Raw genomic sequence first — 21,950 nt, 5'->3', positions numbered from 1 at the left:
GCATATCACCCAGTGCTCATCCTGTCAAGTGCCCCCCTCAGTGACCGTCACGCAGTCACCCCAACCGCCGGCCCACCTCCCTTTCCACTACCCCTTGTTCGTTTCCCAGAGTTAGGAGTCTCTCATGTTTGGTCACCCTCACTGATATTTTCACTCATTTTCTTCTGAAAAGAGTTCATATATAAATTGATTGACCTATCGTTTGCCTTTTCTGAAATGTAGGACATCGGTAGTTGGGTGGCTGGAGTTATTTGGCATAATATGTAGATAGAGACCTTGTATAGTGTTAGGGATAACAAAATATAGTGGTAATATGCTATATACACACACACATATGCATTTCTTTAGAGTGTATGAAATTTTTAAAGCACTTGGAAAATCAGTACTGCAAAATTCTTGATACTTTACATACTTGTTTCTTCCAACATTAAACATTATCTTCCAATATTTAGGGAGTGCAAATCACTACTAAATTCAACTACATTTAAGTCAAGAATTTATCACTGATGATACTAGAATTACATTTTTTAGAAGCCTTAATTTGTTAGAGAGAGAATGCACACAGAGGGGGAGGGAGAAGCAAACTCTCTGATGAGCAGTTGTGGGGCTTGATCCCAGGACTGCAAGATCATGATCTGAGCTGAAAGCAGATGCTTAACCAACTGAGCCACCCAGGTGCCCCTAGAATTACATTTTTAAAAATTGGGCAAAATCAAGTGTTTATGAGGACATGAAGCAACAGAAGCTCTTGTCCACTGCTTATGGGAACATTTTATTCATATAATCATTTTGGAGAAAGGTTTGAGACTAAGATTAGAGAAAATTCTTCAGATTATACTGGAAGAAATATAGCAGAAAGATCAAGAAATAAGGTGTTGTTTTTTTTTTTTAGTTCATTATTTGTTTTGTGAAATAGCTTTAATTATACAAACACAAAGAGACTGATGAGATCATTTGAGTTGTCCTTCATGCCAGGATTACAGCAGAGTGTCCTCTAGCACTTTGACATTTTGGGTGTTACTTTAGTCTTTGGGATACAAAGCTTTAGATAAAAGAGGGAAGGATTAGAGAAAAGAGCTAAATATCAACCATTCCCAGTAAAGAATAGTCTTTTATAATGTAGAAAAGAGATCCTTGATTGACAGTAAAAAGAAATTAAGCAAAAAAGTATTTTGAGCTCAGAATTTCCCAAGATCAGAAGTCTGAGCTGCAAGATTGAGATGTCTAAAAGCTAAATTGTGTGGCTAAACTTTTATTATAATCCTTGAACTTCATGAGAAAAAGATTCTGAGAGCAAAAAGATATGAATGGAAATTATGATTAAAAAAAAGAATGACTTCTTTCCTGAAGGTTCTTTGATAAATGGTGCTGGGAAAACTGGATGTCCATATGCAACAGAATGAACTATTTGACCCTTGTTTTATACCATACAGGAAAACCAACTCAAAACAGATTCAGAATTCAAACACAAACTTGAAGCTAAGAAACTCCTACAAGAAAACAGGAAAAGATGCATGGCATTGGTGCTGGCAATGGTTTCTTGGACGGGACACTGAAAACACAAGCAACAAAAAGACAAATAGACAAACCATCAATCTGATAGGGGTTAAGCTCCAAAACAAAGAAGGTACTTCTACAACTCAATAGCAAAATAAATGAATCATCCTAAATAACCCAATGAACAAATGGACAAAAGACTTGAATAGACATTTCTCCATAGCAGACATACAATGCCCAAGAGGAATATGAAAAGATGCTTACCATCGCTCATCATCGGGAAAATGCAAATCAATATCCCAATGCGATATCTCCTCACTCCACTCACTCCAGGTAGGATGGTTATTATCAAAAAAGAAAAGATAAACGTTGGTGAGGATATGGAGGAAAGGAAACTCTTGTGCACTGCTGGTAAGAATGAGAAATGGAGCGCCACTATGGAACATAGACAGTATGGAAGTTCCTCAAAAATTAAAAATAGAACTACCCCTATGATTCAACAATCCCACTTTTGAATATATATACTCAAAAGAATTAAAATTAGATATTGAAGAGCTGCCTCCACACTCGTGTTAATTGTAGCATTTTCTACAATAGCCAAGATATGATACAATCTAAATGCCCATCAGTGGATGAATGAGTAAAGAAAATGTATAGACCTACAATGGAATAATATTCAGCCTCAAAAAGGAGGAACCCATGCCACTGGCAGCAACAAGAATAAACCCGGAAGACATTATGCTATGTGAAATAAGCCAGACACAGAAGGATAAAAATACTGCATGACTCCACTTGTATGAGGCATCTAAAGAAGTCAAGCATGTAAAAATGGTAGAATGGTGGTTGCCAGGGGCTGGCAGAAATGGGGAGTTGCTAATTGATGGGCATAAAGTCTCAGGTATACAAGATGAGTAAGTTCTCAAGATCTGCTGTACAACATGCCCGTAGTTAACAACACTGAATCATGCACTTACTAAAATATATCTAGTGACCGATAAATTATAAAATAGTTTTTATTCAAACAAATACTGCGATAGATTTTGAGGAAGAATTTGTTGTTCTTTTAAGTAAATGAAAAGTTACACACTTTCTCCAGTCAGTTAAAAATGAATTCTTAATAATGAGAGTTAATACCACATGCTACTAGCTGGACATGATAACTATTCCCTTGGAAGGTAATGTGAAAAAGAAAATATCAGAAGGAAACATATACTCTGACCTATTAATTACTTTTCAGTGAAATAAACCAACATTTTATCTCACTTTAAAGAAAGTTAAGAATACATGAATAAAATGATACCAAGGAAGAAATTTCTTTAGACACAAACTATTTTTAAAATGTCATTTAGGGAACCCTGGGTGGCGCAGCGGTTTGGCGCCTGCCTTTGGCCCAGGGCGCAATCCTGGAGACCCGGGATCGAATCCCACGTCGGGGTCCCAGTGCATGGAGCCTGCTTCTCCCTCTGCCTGTGTCTCTGCCTCTCTCTCTCTCTCTCTCTCTCTCTCTCTCTCTCTGTGACTATCATAAAAAAAAAATTTAAAAAAAATTAAAATGTCATTTAATCAGTTTGATTTCTTAGACTTGGTTTGATTGGTAGTCAGTGATTCAGACAATCCCCCTCAACAAGCCAGGTGAGTAACCTGCCATGAAGGATTTATTTTAGGAAGACAGAGATAACATGATCCCTTTTGCATGGTGGCAGTCATGACTCAGACTTCTGTTGGTACTAGCTCGCCTCCATGCATGGATGGCTGGGGAAAAAAGCTTGAAGAATCATCCATTCACGCAGAGTGCTAACACACGGAGAGGCTGATCACTCAGAATCATTTAAGTAATATGCTCCAAGGAGTGAAGGGTTGTTGAAGTTCTCTTGGATGGTAGTAAGTCTCCAAAGATAGCCATCTGCCATTCCTTCCCTCCTCTTTCCTTTTTTTTTTTTTAAGATTTTATTTATTTATTCATGAGAGACACAGAGAGGCAGAGACACAGACAGAGGGAGAAGCAGGCTCCATGCAGGGAGCCCGACGTGGGACTCGATCCTGGGACCCCGAGATCATGCCTTGAGCCAAAGACAGACAATCACTGAGCCACCCAGGCGTCCCATTTTTAAAAAAAGATTTTATTTATTTATTCATGAGAAACAGAGAGACACAGGCAGAGGGAGACTTCCCTCCTCTTTCCACGCACTGCTTCTCACTTGAAGAGATGGCATATGGTTTACCCCATCCCCAGCCCTCTGGACTTTGGGCTGTCTTTAGTGACTTGCTTGACCACTAGAATGCAATGGAATTGATGTTCTGGGTTTTTAGAGGCTAGTGACAAGAAGCTGGTGGATTTTATCTTATTCTTGTTCTGGGGAAACCAGGGCATGTAAGGATTCTTGGCCACCCCTCAAATGTTCCACCCAGCCTCAGCTGAGATCTAACATGTGAGCCTCCAGGGCCAGCCTCTCTTTGATGGCAATGGTCTGTGAGTCCTCAAGTGTGAACTGTCTAGTTGAGCCCAGTCAATGCACAGGACTATGACAAGCGATAAAGTATTGTGTTAAACCCCTATGTCTGGGGGTGGGGGCAGGTTATGTAGCAATATATACCCACACATCTTGAGTTCAAATGAGAATATTTAGCATTTTATCCATTCAGCATTTTAAAGAATCTCCAAAAGCATCTTCTTGGCATGATTCTTGTTGTTGTTCATCTAATTAGCACCCTGTTAAATGATATGCCAAGAGTGTCTTTACTTTGGGCTACATTTCTTGTGTAGGTGTATGTTTGCTGCAAGGCTGTCAACTCAATGATGCTACAAACCTCTAAATTCCTTCAAGACTGCTGCGCACATTACTTTCTGGCATGCTTTGATTATATCCCCTCTGCTGTCTGTCCCTGGACTATTTATAGTAAAAATTGATGTAGTGAAGGAAGCCAAAAAAAGAGCCTACAAATAATATCAAAGCAAAATATGAATTTCTCTCTCTCCTTGTCATATTAGCCATTAATAACACAATCTGTTGATTCTCTCCTAAGATCAATTTCCTCAAAATATACTACAGGTTCTCCTGTATGAGACTGAAATATTGGCTTCAATTTGCATTTTTCCTGATTACCAGTGAGGCTGAACATTTTTTTGCCACGTGTTTATTGCTTTTCAGGTGAATTGCTCATACATATTTTGTGCATTACCGATTTTTAGGATTTCTTTATACTGGCTGGTTGAATAAGCTATAAAGATACTCCTTGTCTGTGTCTTACATTTTGAAGCTGTTTATAACTTATTTTATTGTGCAGGTGTAGTGACATTTCCTTTATGATTGTGCTGCTTTAAGAAAATCTTCTTTACCCTAATATCCTAAGGATAATTATATTTCCCAGACATTTTAGATTAGCTTTACTCATTGAGGTGGTTAGAATATTTGGGCTTGACTTTGGTATGTAATATGAGAAAGGAATATATGTATTTTTTCCCTGGATGTTAAGTTTTCCCATTAGCATTTGATAAGAAGCCATCATTTCCAGTGATTTGTAACACTGCTTCTTTCAGAAATCAGGCCTACACACATCCCTGAGTATGTGTCTGGGGTCAGTCAGGCTCTTTTTCGGTGGTCTCTTTATCTATTAATACCATGGTCCTTTAAAACGTAATATTTAAAAATGGTTTCTAGTTATCTCACAGCATGTTTTGCTATTATGAATGGAAGACTTTGGTTTTTGATATTTTGATTTTGATTAATGAATAATTAATTATTTTTTCACTTTGGCATATCAAAGGAAATAGTGCATCTAGCCAAAGCAGTGATGGACTGCCTGATTTTTAACCCCAGCACTACCACTTGGTAGTGGAGTGCAATTTTACTAACTTTTGCTTTATGCAGTGTGGGGCTAAGTTAATAAAAGCAATAATGTTTACAGTTATACCGCTAATTGACTTTAATATCCCTTTTAACTATATCACTTGCTAATTTTCTTTGTGGCAGACATTGCAGACTTGAGATAATAAGTATTTCAGTTAAATGAAAGTGTTATGATTAATCTTGATAGGTGAGAGGGAGTTTTGCTAAATGACATAGGTATTATATTATGATTGCTCCAGCAGAGGGACCAGAAGAAAGGTATATTTAAACCAAAATTGAAATATGTTTTTCCACTGTTCTATGTCACTTAGTTTCAGCATGTTTAGTATACCATTTTTCTCAGGCTGCGCACCCCTGCACACACTCATCTGATGCTCTGTTTTAGTACAAAAATGGTTTTCCAATTTGACCATTATTTCTGAAACCCTGATGTTTTTTTGTAGGGATAAATAAATCCCCCCACAAATGTATAACTCCTTCATTAATATTGGTTCTCGCATGTAAGGATTTCACTTCTAAAAACCCATGTGATTGACTGAAGTCAAGTGACTTGTGATGACATGTAAGCAGAAGTGACCTGTGCTTCTGGATCAGAGAATTGAATTGTTGACGTGAAGCCCTCCAGAGACTTTTTTCTCTTTTGGTAATAGTTGCAAAGATGGCTGTCCCCTTGGCCTGTATCCCTGATCACAGATCTTCAGGGCCACCTGTTGCATGGACTGGGGGGTAAAATATAACTAAGCCACTGTAATTTGGGGTTATTTCTTCCCACATCCAGCCCAATCTGACTAGGAGGGTCTGCTTTCATGGAAACGAACATGTGGTATCAACACCAATGGTAGTTAATAGGCAGACTGCAGCTAAATTGCTACTGAATACTGTATTAATGGCCATTCATCTTATTCTGTGATGAAATTTTTGATAAAACTGTGTGTGGTCTTAAATAATTTGGGAGGTAAAAGAGCATAGATCCCATTCAGGACATATAGAGCTGAAAGAGGCAAGTGCTTTTTATCCTCAAGTGGTGACAGATAAAAATCAGAAAGTCTTTGTTCAAGAAGGGATGATAGAGCTTATGTAGCAAGGATCAAATCAAGGGTATGGCTTCTGCCCATTGTTAGAACTTCTAAGTGGATTAAAAAGACACATGGATTTTTTTTAGTTTGAGAGACAGAATGTGTGTACAATCAAATGTATCTTTTGACAAGTTCTTTTGATAAGGTCATGCTTTTTAGTTATTTCTTAGCGATCCCAAAGTGATTTGGCCATATCTACAGTATATTCCTTTAACAAAATTGCTCTGATTGAATGGATTCTAAAGAAACCTTCAACAATTTTTTACATGCTTAATTTACTAGGTCTGCTCACTCCTAACCAAGTTGTCTTTCTTTTTTGGTGTAAATATTTGTTAATTTTCTTTCCAAACTGGTGTGATTCCTTCCGGCAACAAATTGATTTCATTCAGTAGTCAGAACTTCTTACATAGATCGAGATGCACACTTTTTAGAGACATTTGCATAATCTTAATAACAAAATCCATACTTAAGCAAATATTTTGCTACATCCTAAGCCCAGGGGCTACTCCTATCGGATATTGCAATTTCCTAGAGTACCCTGGGTGAATGTATTTTTGTTTTTAATAATTTCATTTTGGATTGTTGCTAGTATATAGAAATTGAAATTGGCTTTTAAAATATTCTAGTATCCCATCACCTTGTTGAATTAGTTTATTTAATAGTGTTTTTAGTTATTCCTTAGAATTTTATATATAAAAAAGATCATGCCATCTTTGAATAGACCTTTCTTTCTTTCAATCTGTATGAACTTTGTTACTTCGTATTGCCTAATTTTCCTGCCTGCGTCCTCTAGGACAATATTAAATAGATATCCTTCTAGAGCAAGTTTTAGGTTGGTAAGAAAACGAGAGAAGCAATTTCCCACATACTTTCTCCAATACATGCGTAGCCTTCCCATTGTCTGTATTCACCACCAGAGTGGTATAACTCATGAACCTGCAGTGACACATTATTATTACCTGAAAATCCATTGTTTACATTAAGGTTAATTCTTGGTGTCATATGTTCTACGGATTTGGAAAAATGTAGAATGACCTGTGTCCATTGTTACAGTATCATATATTTTTACTGACTTAAAAATCCTCTGTAGTCCCTCCCACCCCAAATCCTGGGAAACCACTGATCTTTCTTTTTTTTTAAGATTTTATTTATTTATTCATGAGAGACACAGAGACAGAGACAGAGAGAGGCAGAGACACAGGCAGACAGAGAAACAGGTTCCATGCCGGGGGCCCGATGTGGGACTCGATCCTGGGACTCCAGGATCACGCCCTGGGCCAAAGGCAGGCACTAAACTGCTGAGCCACCCAGGGATCTCCCCACTGATCTTTTTAATGTCTCCATTAGTGGTGTCTTTTCTAGAATGTCATATAGTTGGAATCATACAGTATGTAGCCTTTACAGATTGGCTTCTTTCATTGAGCAATATGTGCTTAACTTCTTTCATGTCTTTTAATGACTTGGTTGCTTATTTCTTTTTTAGCACTGAGTAATATTCCATTGGATGGACCACAGTTTACTTATCCATACGTACTGAAGGACATCTCAGTTGCTTCCAGGTTTTGGCAGTTACAGATAAAGCTCTATAAACATCCACACTGAGGTTTTTGTTTGGACATAGTTTTCAGCTCTTTTGGGGAAATATCGAGGAGTGTGATTGTTGGCTATTACAAGGGTCTGTTTAGTTCTGTAAGGAGTTGCCAAACTCTCTCCCATTCTTGTCAGCAGTGAACGAGAGTTTCTGTTGCTCCACATCCTCATTAGCATTTGATGTTATTAGTGATTTTGGATTCGGTGCATTCTAAAGGTTTGTTTGCATTTCCCTGAGGACTTATGATGTGCAACATCTTTTCACATGTTGACCTGCTATCTGCTTATCTTCTTTGGTGAGATGTCTGTTGATGTCTTTGTCCTGCTTTTTAATCAGGTTTTCTTATTGTTGAGTTGTATGAGTTCTTTGTATATTTTAGATAATAGTCCTTTATCAGATGTGCCTTTGCAAAAATTTCCTTCCTGCTTGGGACTTGTGTTCTCATTATCTTGACATTGTCTTTCCTCTACTGAGTTTTTAAGTTGTGTTATACTTTTCAACTTGAGTTTCCATTTATTTCTTTTTTATAAATTCTGTCTTTTTGAGACATTGTCACGTCTCTAGTTTTTAAAATATTTTTTTGCCTTTTTAACATCTCTAGTGTCTAATATATCTATAACATCTAATATCTGTGCTCAGATTGTTAAATTATATTTTAGTCTGAAAAGTATTGGATTTTGTCAAATGCTGCTTAGACATTACCCCTGGGTCAGCATAAGCCACATTTTGCTCAACATCTGTGCTTAAGCCCTGTTGGCCAGCCAGATTTTAGCTTTTACCGTTTTATGTATGTATGGTTTGGAGGCTTCTACTACAGTTCAAGTTTAGGTCTTTGCTGCGTGTTCAGACAGGGATTAGCAGTTTGGAAATCCCTCTCCAGTCACTCCTGGAAGGGCACAGTCTTGGACATGCCTGCAATATTCAAGACTACCAGGGATGGTTGTGATTTTATTTTTAAGCCCAGTCTCCTAAAGATTACCTCTGAGTTGCTTATTGTTCAGTCAGTGTTGTGTTAGAGCTTGTGCTTGATCCTCTAGTGAGAATGAGCCTTCCATCCTTTGTTGATGGGTATGTGATTTGGGGATTGTTTCTACTTACCTCTGTGTCACAATGAGTTCTAATTTCTCCTGAGTTGGGTGCAGCTTAGCACTTAGACATAGCCTTCCCAACCCTCAAAGTTTGAATGTGAAACCAGATGGCTTTTTTTTCGATTTCACCCATTTATTTGAGAGAGCGCCCAAGAGAGAGATAGCAGAGTGAGTGAGAGAGCATGAGCTGGGGGAAGGGGCAGAGGGAGAAGAACCAGCAGGCTCCCTACTGAGCAGGGAGCCCAATGTGGGACTTGATCCCAGCACCCTGGGATCATGACTTGAGCTGAAGGCAGACACTCAACCAACTGAGCCCCGCAGGAACCCCCTGAGGATGACTCTTACTATGTCTTTCCTTGATCTGTTCAACTTTTAAGTGCCCTAATATATTGTGTTGTTTGCTACCGTTATCATGGAGCTATGTGCTCCCTGTTAAACACTCCACCAAGATCTCACCTGTTTGTCAATCTCTTTAAGTATGGATATTTTGATATCCTTTCCCAAGCAAAGCAGAATAGCAGTCTATTCTATATAGCAGTCATCTGTACAGCTGGCCTTTCTGGGGGTTTCTGTGGGAAGAAATTCTTGGATATTGTCCAGGAGCTGCAGGTAAGGACAGTGGCCCTTTCTCCCTTGCTCTAAAAGCAGGTGTTGGATGGCTAGTATAACCATGGCTGGCTTCTCCCTCCAGCATGAAACTTTCACCTTAAGAGTAAGCTGGGGCAAAGACAATTAGGGCCAGTCACTCTTGGGTTGCCACACTTGGAGTGGAGCTTCCTTCCATCCTTTGTGGGGAAAAAGAGCCTGGTCCTCTCAGCTATGCCTTCTAGGAAAACTGCTTCTGTCATTAGGAGCTGCAGGAAATCAGAAATGCTAGTGACTTATTCCTTTTGCGAAGAACTATGGTCCAAGCCTGTGAGCTACAGGAAGAGGGAACCTGTATCTTCAGCTTCTCCACACGGAGTACTGCTTTTGCCACACTGAGCTGGGGGCATGTGGGTCATGGGTCAAATGCCACAAAGTTTCACTATTTTGTCCAAGCACACAGACCTTGCTTTCTATGCCAATACCCACTAAAGGAATCAGGGATTCTTGGAGGAGATAGAGAAACTTCAGGATAAGCCTAGAACATCTTGTGCCAAAAAGTAAATCAGTGTTTAAAATATTACAGGGACTTGTTAGGAGCCAATTTGCAGGGGTTCCCTGCAGGCAAAATTGGGAACAATCCGAGCAGAAAATGATAGATAGTAACAGAACATGCACTGAATTAAATAAGCAAATATAAGTCTATACTGATAGAAATAAATGAATGTTGGGAAGGAGAAAGCTGTCATGTAGAGCGGAAGATTAATAAATATAGAAATGCTATTTTATTATAAAATCACTTTTTTTGCAACCATCACAGTAATGATTGATGCTGGCAGGTATCATTAATAGATGCTAAATACAGTGGATAAAATTTTAATGGATAGAATATTTACATAATCTCAAAGTATCTCCCTCAAATTACTTATTAATTACAAAAGAAAAAATAGTAACTTTATGGGGAAGAAAACTGGTCAACACCATCTAATGAAATGATCAACTTTGCATCACCAACAAATTGACAAGCTGACATCCTGCATCTTCTAAAATAATGCAATGGGAAGACACAGCATCCAGTCTGTGGATTTCCTGCTAAAAATGCATAACCTGGATCCAGTCACAAGGAAACATCAGGGAAATATAAGTGGAAGGATATTCTGTAACATAACTGGCCTGTGTCCTTCAAAAATTTTAAGGTCACGAAAGACCAAAAAAAAGGCTGAAAATGGTTTCATATTAAAGGTGAATAAAGGTACATAACAACTGAATGTGACTCTGGATTGGACTTGATTCAAGAAAAAAATTATTAAGCAGGACATTATTAGGACAATTGGTAACTCTTGAGTATGAAATGTGTAATATATGAGAGTCCAGTATTAGAGTTAAGTATCCTGGTTTTGATAAATATTATTGTGATTGCCTAGAGAAAAGCCATATTTAGGAAATAGTCACTTTATTTGTGGAAAAAGAGATGTGATGTTTGTAAATTATGCTCAGGTCATTCAGAAAAAGATATGCATGCATTTGAAAATTCATCATGGGTCATCAGAAAAGTACATAGTATTTGACCACTATATGGAATTTATTTTAAAATAAATGGCAGGGGTGCCTGCGTGGCTCAGTCAGTTAAGTGTCCAACTCTTGATTGCCGCATAGGTCATGAGCTTAGGGTCCTCAGATAGAGCCCTGTGTTGGGCTATGTGCTCAGCGAGGAGTCGGCTTGAGACTCTTTCCCTTTGCCCCGCCCCCTCAAAAAAAAATGGCAATGTAGAAAAATCCATTTGCATTCCTATTAAACAACAGGTTAATTTTAATCATTTGTTTCAGTAAAAACAGCTTCAGTCTGCACTCCCCTGAATGATAGAATGCTTAAGGAAACTGCTTAATCGACCTGATGTAATATTATGTACCCACTAAATATCATTACAAAATACATGGTTAACATAACCATATAAAAGCATTGATGATAGCTGTGTAAAATTAGTATGTGAGCTTGGAGTGGAAAGAAATTTGAAAATAATTTAATTTGTGATGGAATTCTGAGCATCTTTCTCTACTTTCTTAGTCTTGGGTTAATGTTCTTTCATAGAAAGCGAATAAAAAAAGCCGAACAGATCAGTCTTAGAGTCCAACACAAATACACTGCGAATATTCTGAGCCTACAGCCATTGAATTCAAGTGAATTCATTTTTATGGGCATTAAATGAAATGGAAACAATGAGGGTTGTAGCGTTCAACCAATTTGGATTGAGGACGGATTACCCATTTGTTAGGAAAATGTAACTCCAATCTTTGCCTTTTCCTATTGTCTCACGGCCCCTGCCACAGCCACACTGAGTCCACGAAAAGACCACTCCAATTTCCTTGTTTTCTTGGAGAAGCAGGTGCAGAGAGAAGCTCTTCCCAAGTTCTATTTGCTTTGTTTGGTATAATTAAGCTCAGCTGGATACGTTCATGATATGTACTCTGCAGTGGAGGATGAAACAAAGGTTTTGGCATGAATTTTTTTTTTTTAAAGCTCCAAAAGCACAACAACAACAACAACAACAACACACACACACACACACACACACACACACACACACACCTCATGTGTAAACCGCTGGTGTTCTAACCATGAGCACAAAGCCAATCAAAGGAGGGGGTAAAAGGGTAAAAAAATATCAGTTTCTGAAAATGTGTTGACAAAATTATCAGAGATAGGACAGTTCTAAAAAATAATGGGGAAAAAAGGACATAATTTTGTAATTGGAGGAGTCAATACTAGATAAAACACTGTCTACACAGAACTTCAGCTTTATTCTTGTAAGTATATTTTCAGATCTCTATAAACCATAAATTCAATTAATATCCTGAATGTAGGTTCAAAAGTACTACAAAACCAACCAAAGCCAGTACAAAATAAGGCAGGTTTTAAGGCTGATGGTTTTTATTTGCCAATTTTTTTTTTTTTCATGATAGTAGCACAGAGAGAGAGAGGCAGAGACACAGGCAGAGGGAGAAGCAGGCTCCATGCACCGGGAACCCGACGTGGGACTCGATCCCGGGTCTCCAGGACCGCGCCCTGGGCCAAAGGCAGGCGCTAACCTGCTGCGCCACCCAGGGATCCCTTATTTGCCAATTTTAAGAAGATACTACCTGGGAAGAATATCACTGAGTACTTAGGTGGGGGTGTTAGGAAGGGGATTTCATGGCGGGAATTCCTGTTAAGCATTGAGAGTGCTCTCTCTGACAGGCAGGAGGCATCCCTTGGTCTGTTCACGACTGGTTGAAACAAATCCTAATGTTCCTTCATCAGGAAAGAGTCTTCAGTCAGGCCAAACACCAGCCGAGTATATCTGGGGTCATTCCCGTTCTTAAACAAGGCTGGTGGATTAGAATAACTTTAAGAGAATCTGTTTTTCTTTTGATATCTCTTAGGCAAGTACTGTTGTAAGGGGAGATTTTTTTTTCCTTTACACAAATATAAAGAGGGTTTTCTAGGAGATGATCTTGGAGAATATAGAATATTGTCAAACGTGTTTATTCCCAACGAAATTAAGTCTGAGGAAGTCTATTTCAAAAACAATCCAATCCATGAATTACATAAACAGTGGTTAAAAATGACTAAAGAAAATCTCAAGGGGGAGCACCAGCCCGGGCTCCATCTAAATCAGAAATCAGCCATCCCAAGTGGATGTCTTCACCACTTCATCATACATATGAAATACATTGGATGTATAGACACATACATTTATAATATAACGTATATTTTAGGTATATAAAAATGTAGTTAACTTTAAAGTATAAAAGTATTAATACAAGAAAAACCTACCTCCATTCAGTTCCAGAAATCACACGGTACTTGTTCCTTTGAAGTCCTGATCATCACCTTGCTTTACTTCCGTTTTATCATACTGAGTTTTAGTTTTAAGACCCTCAAATCAGGCTTGATCCCACAATGTTATTAAATTTATGAAGTACCATACCACGGATAGGGTTTTAGAATCTAGGAAATAAGGCAAACGAGGCATTTTTATGAACTCAAAGAATGAAATACTTTGCATTCAAGGTGGGGAGGGGGAGAAAAAGACTATAATACAAGGAAGATTTTTTTTCCTTCCCTAAAACTTAACTGTTTTTTCTTCTATGCTCCTAGGAGGTTGTCTGGGTGGGGCGCTGCAAAAGACAAATCAACAAGCAAAAAACAAGTTTATTAACATGTGCGTCTCCCATACTTAGCAGTACTTGGTGGTAAGGAACCCACAGGGGTGGCTAGACCTTGGGCTTATATAGGATCAGAATAAAAAGAACCATACCTTATCAGAGAGGTGACAAGACAAAGGAAAAGGACTTTGAGTTTCTAGGGCAGTAAACTACGGTAAGCTAAGGGCCCCTTAGTAATGTTTGTTAGATCCCAGCATGTCATCTCAGAGCTGACTGGGGTCTAGACTTGTGTCCAGTGACAAACACCTGTCCTTCCTGGCAGAGAAGGGAGAGGGGACACCTTCACAAATTTATGTCTTGCTTTTAGGCAAATGAGAGGACAGAGAGCTTTTCTCGCCTCTGCTTCTAGGTTGCTTTTAGCTCAAAATAACCCTTATGCCAAAGTGGTATATTCTGCTACTCTTGACTGTCAAACAAGAATAGTTAAAAAAAAAAAATTAGGGGCACGTGGGTGGTTCAGGCAATTAAGGTCTGACTCTTGATTGCGGCTCAGGTCATAATCCCAAGGTTGGGACATCCAGCCTCATGTCGGACCTGCACTGGATCCTGCTCTGGATCTTGGGATTCTCTCTCTCTCCCACGTCTTCTGCCCCTCCCCCAACCTCCACCCTCTCCCAGCCTCTCTTAAAAAAAAAAAAAAAAGTAGAAGGTGGAATAAGAAAAAGGAACTTAGGGTATGGGCTCTGGAAACTAGAGTAACAATTCAGTGTTATTATGCACATTGATTTCTGTGAAGTAAACACTAGCAAATACGTCTCCATAAATCTGTGTCTTAGAGTGGTTTAATTTCCTTAGTGCTAGAAGTTGTCATTAACAGACTCGATAGGATGATGAGGACTCAAAGAGAAAGAGGAATCCATGGGACAGAATGAGGTAACTTTACCTCTGTACAGAATTTTGGAAGCTGAAAAACAAGGCCGTAGGTAGAAAGCCCAAATTATCTTCAGGCTTCCAGTATAGAGAAAAAATCACCGATATCTAGAAAAGAGCAATTTGCATTTTAAGGTGTATCCAATGATCTGAGAGATAGCAACATATCAGGTGAATAATAACTTCACCTGCTGCAAGCTTTTCTTAACATCTCTATTTAGTGCTTGAATGCACCCTTCTATTCTGTTCTATCTGCTACTCTCCCAAAGTACCGAGCCCTGCACAATATCTAAAGTCATCATTTTAAGGCTAACTACATCTAATTCTTAGCATGGGTTGTAGGTGTGTAGACAAACTCCGAAAAGCTGTATTTCCACATCTTGTGGGTTTTTTTTTTTTTTTTGCCATATCACAGTGAAACTGTAAATTGCAAATGTCTTTACTTCTCAGATTGTAGCTGGTCCCCTGCAGTGACAGGAATAATATTTGCTTATCATCAGAAGGTCAGAATCTCCTTACCTATGTGGCCAGGGAAGCACCGTTCCTACTACCCAAATTGGATCCTTTTCTTAAAAAGCTGCATCTTCTTTGCCTGAGGGCATTCTTCTGATATTCACATATTTCAAAGCAAGCTTCATTATCCAGAAAAGAAAAATTATGATTGTCTTTGCTTCTCCCAAACTATAAAAACTCAAAAGAACTTCGTCTATGTCAAGTCACCTGAATTTTCCCCCATTTAAGTAGCTGATTTATTCAATAACAGTAGTACAGGAATATTTCTCAGACACTCTTCAGAAAGATATCACAATTCCATCTAGCCCTTTAGAGGGTTTTACTGCATACCAGGCTCACATTGCCTGTAAGGATTAATTTTATGTCAGTTTGGTGAGATCCTGGCACCTGGACAGGTGGTGAGACATCAGTCCAGATGCTACTATGAAGGTATTTTCTCCATGTGATTAACATTTAATTCAGAAGAATTTGGATAAAGCAGATTAACCTCTATAATGTAGGTGGGCCTCATTCAATCAGTTGAAGGCCTTAAGAGGAAAAGTCTGAGGATGGAAGAGGGGATTGTGCTAGCAGACTACTTTTGACACTCAAACTGCAGCATCAACTATTCCCTGGGTTTCCAGCCTGCTCAGCAAATTTCAGACTTGCCAGCCCAACAATAACATGAGCCAATCCCTTTGAATCCATCTCTTTGTCTATATGGCTAGTGGAATGTCCACACATCCTATTGGTTCTATTTTTCTGTACAACTCTGGCTAGTAGACTGCCCCTCTCTAGGACTGCTTCAGTACTTAAAAACAACAACAACAACAACAACAACAACAAACATTTAAATACACTGAACTAGATGGTCTTCACATTACCCTCAGCTTTATCAAACTCTACACAAGCACCTGATCTTCCTTTTCTAGAACATTTATGTTAGAAAGCTTTTTAGTTTGTTTTTTTTTTTTTCCTGTCTCTCTGAGATGTTAAGTCTCTGGAAAAGCCTCTTGTTGGTTTTGCAGCCCATCTTTTTGAATGTAAAATATCGAGGAAGATAGCACCAAGGGCTTTCCCAGTTTCTACGAGATGTTAAAAGCTTAATTTGGACGTGGGCCTTGCTCCTGGTTGTAAAACTACTTAGTGTCACAAAGCTACTACAGAGTGTAATCTTCCTTTGGGTAAATCTAATCAGCAAACACAGATGACTTGTTCTGCCTCTCACACCAGCACTTAGAAACTCTCTCCTGTCCTGGGTTTGAGTGTTGAGCTCAGAGTGGGGGGTGTTCCCTAATCACCTCAAACAGAGTCTTCCTGCCCTGTTCAATATGGAGATGATTCTTGCCTGAATTTGATACTGAAGCTACTCATGGTTGGCCGGAAGTCACCAGTGGGGTTTCCATGATAGAGTCAGATCTCTTTAGTCATTCAAAAATCGTTAAATTAGAAAAAAATTTCTTGAGACACCTGGGTGGCTCAGTGGTTGAGCATCTGTCTTTGGCTCAGGTCATGATCCCAGGGTCCTGGGATGGAGTCCCACATCAGACTCCCCACAGGGAGCCTGCTTCTTCCTGTGTCTCTCATGAATAAACAAAGTCTTTAAAAAAATTCTTAAGCATATCCTGTGTAGGAGAAGTAAATAGTGAATATGAGTCCTAGGAGTTAAACAACAACAAAAAAAGTTTTCAGTAAAACTTTGAATCTAGATAAAGTCTGATAAGCATGTGTAGTGATTGTCCATTTTCTCTCTTTGCTCTTCCTTTTTTCAATTCACTGGGTTAGCATTAGATCCTTTTTCCTGTGGCATTCATTTCTACTTGCTCCACTGACCAAAACTTACTCTGCACTGTGAACAGAGGTTAAAATCAAAATATCTAAGCCAGATATCCAAAGTCCAATATAATTCTTTTCCCCAAAATTATATACTATTAGGAAATGAAGGCTAAAGTGTCATCCTGATATTGGAGGGTATTGTGCTGTTTGTGAATGTTTATGAATGCCTAATACCAGTTTTAGATTTTTTTTTTTCCTCTTGGGCCAATCTGAGTCCCTAGAGATGAACAATATTTTGTCTGTGGAGTTTAAGCCTCACTAAGTATTTATGAATTATAGACTAGAATCCTCTCCATATTGTGAGAATATGAGACACAATGGCTTCCTCTTAATCCTATTGGGCCAGGGCCCACTGTATGGACCACAAGTCAGATGGTCAATTTGTCTTGACCTACTTTGAACTGAAAATGATTGTTCTAGAGAGTGTCATTTGCCATGATGATATGTAGCCTTCCTACACACAGTGTTCCCATTGTTTAGCCATAACCTTCTAGAATCTGTCTGCATGGACAGAACATCAAGCCCTACCTAGACTGGCTTGTGCCCATAGAATTTATACTTCTACAATGATTTACTCAAGAGCTAGATGTAAGACTCAGGTTAGAATCCATGTACTTATTCATTCAACAAATAAGTTGCACGTACTTACTATTTGTGCCAACTTCAGGTACCAGCCACAATGTGTTCACAAACTGGAAATCTTCACTGAGTTCTGTGTCTAGAGTTTGTAGTGAGGCTTCATTATGTAAGCATGATTTATTAAATCATTGGACATGTGACTGAACTGAATCTCCAAGTCCCCTCCTTCTTCCCAGAAGTTGAGCTACCTAAAGTTACAATGGTTTAACCAGGGGTGAGTCTCTCAGGGGACCAGCCTCCATCCTGAAGGTAACTAGGGGCCTCACCTAGAGTCCCCTAATTAGCATAATAAAGATAACACCTGTCACTCAAATTACAAGGGTTTTTACAAATTCTTTACTTGGAACCAGAAGCAAAAAACAGATATATTCTTTATTATACCCAGATTAAAGCTCTAAAAATTTAGGATGCAGGAGATCTACAAAGGAGACTGTTCAAAGATTTACCCTCTGTAGATCTGAACTGAGATTCAGAACTTCCTAATTTTAAAGAGCATATAAAGAATTCTATGTGGCTGATGAATGTGTAAGTTGACACTATCATTTGAGAACAAAAACCTGTCAATATCCACTAAACTGAAGCATATGAATACCCCTGATTTAGCAAATCCACTTCTAGGTAAATACTTGATAAAAGTGTCCATTGTCAGGAAAAACTGACACATCGAAGATGTACACACACCCACACAAAAGATGAATGGGTTTCTATCTCGCTCCCCCTTGCTAAGTCTTCTAATTCATTGTTTTTGAGCTATTTTATAATCTGTAGTTTCTTATATTACTGTAATTTATTATTTTTCCATAGAAATGCTAATGAGTTTGTGAAGTGCAACTTATTATTGTCCCGTAAATGTTGACAAGTTTAGCATTTATGTGTAAATTCATTTCTGCATTTCTGATTGCCTATAAATGGGTACATTGTTTGAATTATCCTTTGAACCAATGGAACATTTTGCTGGCTTGCTAATTAATTGAGTTATATAAGATCTGTGGCATGTGTTCTTTTTACATCTGCACGAGAGTTATGATTTTGCCCTTTAAAAAACTGTATCCTTTGCCACCACCCAAACCAAATACTAGACAGTCCATGGAAACATTATTTACATGTGGGTAAGAAAGGGTTAACATTGGATCTGCAACTCTGTTTCATTTTCCTCCAGGACAACTCAGGCAGTTTTGTCCTCCTTTAAACATGCTGATGGAATTTACTATCTGGAAGATAAATGAAGGTCTTCAGGGGCTGCTGTATACTGATTTCTTACCTTATTTATTTTAGCATGCTATACCTGGTCTGTCTGGGCTGTATATTGTACATAAACCTTCAGTGAGGATGTGCAGGGGGTAGGAGTTTTCACTTCATCCATCTGAACCCAAAAGGTATCTTGGTTTGGAAAACAAGCTGACCTATGGAGCTGCATCTAGAAAGGGACAAAGGTAATTACTTTTGGCATCAGAGCATTTTATAAAAATCCTGCAGGACTCTAATTTGATATTCCTGGAGGTGTAACTCTGTGGTCACAATGTATTTGACTAACAATCCACAACTGATATATGTGCAAGTAGTTTAGAGCTCAATAAAGTTAGAGGTTAACCAGAAAATATTGATAATATAATTTATTGGCCTTTAGACAGCCAATCTTATACATAATTTAGCAATCTTAGGCATATTTAGACATTTCTGTCTTGACTAACCAATCTCCTTCTTTCTCCATTGTTCTTTAACTGAGGTCTTATATTCTTGGTGGTTCCCTCATTGATGAGTTTAGTAAAAATTTGAGAATAGTGCTTTACACTCTATTATCATTCAAGGCTAAGAAAAGAAGGCATTCTAATATACTCTCATAAAAATGGAGGTCATATATTTCACTACATACCATTAAATATTATTTAGATTTTAAGCACCATTTAAATTTCACTATTTTTATGACTAAATGCAATAGTCTGTCAACGAAAAAGTTTAACAAGTCAAGAAATGTTCTTATAGGAAGACAAGGTCAATATTTATTCCAACAACTTGGATTCATAGTTACATTTTTAGGATATTTATGGTTAGGACCATTGTGGGCTTTTGTTTTTCTTATTTACGGTCCTAGTGGAAAAGAGCATTTGTTTTTTAAGAGGCTATCTGTATCCATTTCTTCACACTAGCAGCAATATTCACCTTAACAGAACTTGGTGCCTTTGTAGGAGGTTAGCATCTTAACTGACCTTTAGTTTATGAGAAAAAAAGATCCTGCATTTTTATTTGGATGGGTTATTTGAGGAAAATATAGAAATTGCTATCAAAAGTTAATATAAAACGGTATTTCATAGGAAAAAAAGTTTGTTTTCTTTCCTTTTTAACCTGACAGATTTTAAAAAAATATTTCCCTGTTACTTATATGGATTCTGAATTATTTTTTAATGTCTTGTAATATAGATTTCCATATACCACTCATATATATAAGGAGCTTGAAAGCCATTATTCCATCTTAACAATGAGTAGAAATAATTGAACAAGGAAAACAAATAAAAAAAATCATCTCAGATCTGCCAGAGATATGAGGTCACTGGGCACTGTTGCACCCAATTTGGAGACAGAGGTAACTATTCAGAGTGAACCCCACAGCAGAAACCTTGCCTGGAACCAGAGCTGGTTTCCTTTTACCCAGGACATCATGTCCATATATAATATGTATAAATATAATAAACAATACCATTGATAGTTACGTCAAACAGAGAATAAATTTAATCAAGGAGGTAAAAGGCCTGTACTCTGAAAATTCTGAGACATTGACCAAAGAAATTGAACATGGCACACATGAAAAGATATACCATGCTCATGAATTGGAAGAATACTGTTTAAAAGTCTATACTACCCCAAACAATCTATAGACTCAATGCAATCAATCTCTGTCAAAATATCCGTGAGATTTTTCAGAACTAGAACAGAGAATCCTAAAGTTTGTGTGGAGCCACAAAAGACCTGAATAGCCAAAGCAATCTTGAGAAAGAAGAACAAAGCTGGAGGTATCATGCTCTTTGATTTCAGACTATACTACAAAGCTGTAGTAATCAAAATAGTATGGTACGGGCACAAAAACAGACACATAGATCAGTGGAATAAAACAGAGAGCCCACACATAAACCCACAATTATATGGTCATTCAATCTATGACAAGGGAAGCAAGAATATACAATGGGGAAAAGTACCATCTCTTCAATAAATGGTGGTGGAGAGAGTGAACTACCATCTTATACTATATATAAAAATAAATTCAAAATGGCTTGAAGACTGGCATGTAAGACTTAAAACCATAAAATTTCTAGAAGAAACCATAGGCAGTAAGCTCCTCGACATCAATCTTAGCATTTTTTTTTTTGGATCACTCCCCTCAGGCAAGGGCAACAAAGACCAAAATAAATAAGGTTAGATCAAACTATAAAGCTTTTGCACAGAGACGGAAACCATCAACAAAATGAAAAGGCAACCTACTGAATAGGTGAAGATATTTGCAAATCATACATTTTAAAAAGGGATAATGTCCAAAATATATAAAGAACTTGTACAAATAAATATGAAAAAAGACAATTAAAAAATGGACAGAGAACTTGAAGACACTTTTTCCAAAGAATACATCCAGACCACCAAGAGACACATGAAAAGATGCTCAACATACCTCATCATCAGGGAAGCAAATTAAAACTACAGTAAGGTATCACCCCATAGGTGTCAGCTCTTATCAAAAAGACAAAAAATAACAAGTGTTGGCCAGGATGTGGAGAAAAGGGAACACTTGTACACTGTTGGTAGGAATGTAAACTGGTGAAGTCACTATGGAAAAGGGTATGGAGGTTCCTCAAAGAAATGAAAAATATAATCACCACTTGAGCCAACAATTCCATTGCTGGTTATTTATCTGAAGAAAGGGAAGACACCAAAGAAATACATGCACCTTTATATTCACTGCAGTTTATTTAGAATAGCCAAGATATGGAGGCAATCTAAGTGTTTGTCAATAGATAAATGGATAAAGAAGAGATGGTGTACATACACACACTGTGATGGATTATTATTGGACCCTAGAAAAGAATAAAACATTACCATTCATGACAACATGGATGAACCTAGAGGGTATTATCTAGGTGAAATAAGTCAGAAGAAGACAAATACTCCAGGTGAAATAAGTCAGAAAAAGACAAATACTGATTGATCTTATTTACATGTGGAATCTAAAAAACAG

At 37.9% G+C, this 21,950-nt stretch overlaps 1 long non-coding RNA gene across 2 annotated transcripts; it reads right to left on the bottom strand.

The window, feature by feature from the left end:
- Positions 1 to 10,474: 10,474 nt before the first annotated feature.
- LOC112646674 (uncharacterized) lies at positions 10,475 to 18,451 on the bottom strand. Of its 2 annotated transcripts, XR_003127774.3 has the most exons (6): positions 17,739 to 18,451; positions 15,281 to 15,393; positions 14,775 to 14,869; positions 13,801 to 13,843; positions 13,500 to 13,673; positions 10,475 to 12,151 (listed from the first exon to the last, which is right to left on the bottom strand). It is a non-coding gene; the product is annotated as an uncharacterized LOC112646674 (long non-coding RNA). The 2 variants fall into 2 exon arrangements; XR_003127776.3 differs by lacking the exon at positions 14,775 to 14,869 and having other exon boundaries at positions 17,739 to 18,448.
- Between the last annotated feature and the right edge of the window lie 3,499 nt (positions 18,452 to 21,950).

This window comes from Canis lupus, chromosome 5 (genome assembly GCF_003254725.2).
Source record: "Canis lupus dingo isolate Sandy chromosome 5, ASM325472v2, whole genome shotgun sequence".
NCBI lineage: Eukaryota > Metazoa > Chordata > Mammalia > Carnivora > Canidae > Canis > Canis lupus.
Note: the sequence above shows the minus strand (reverse complement) of the source record. Positions and strands in the feature narration are given on the sequence as shown.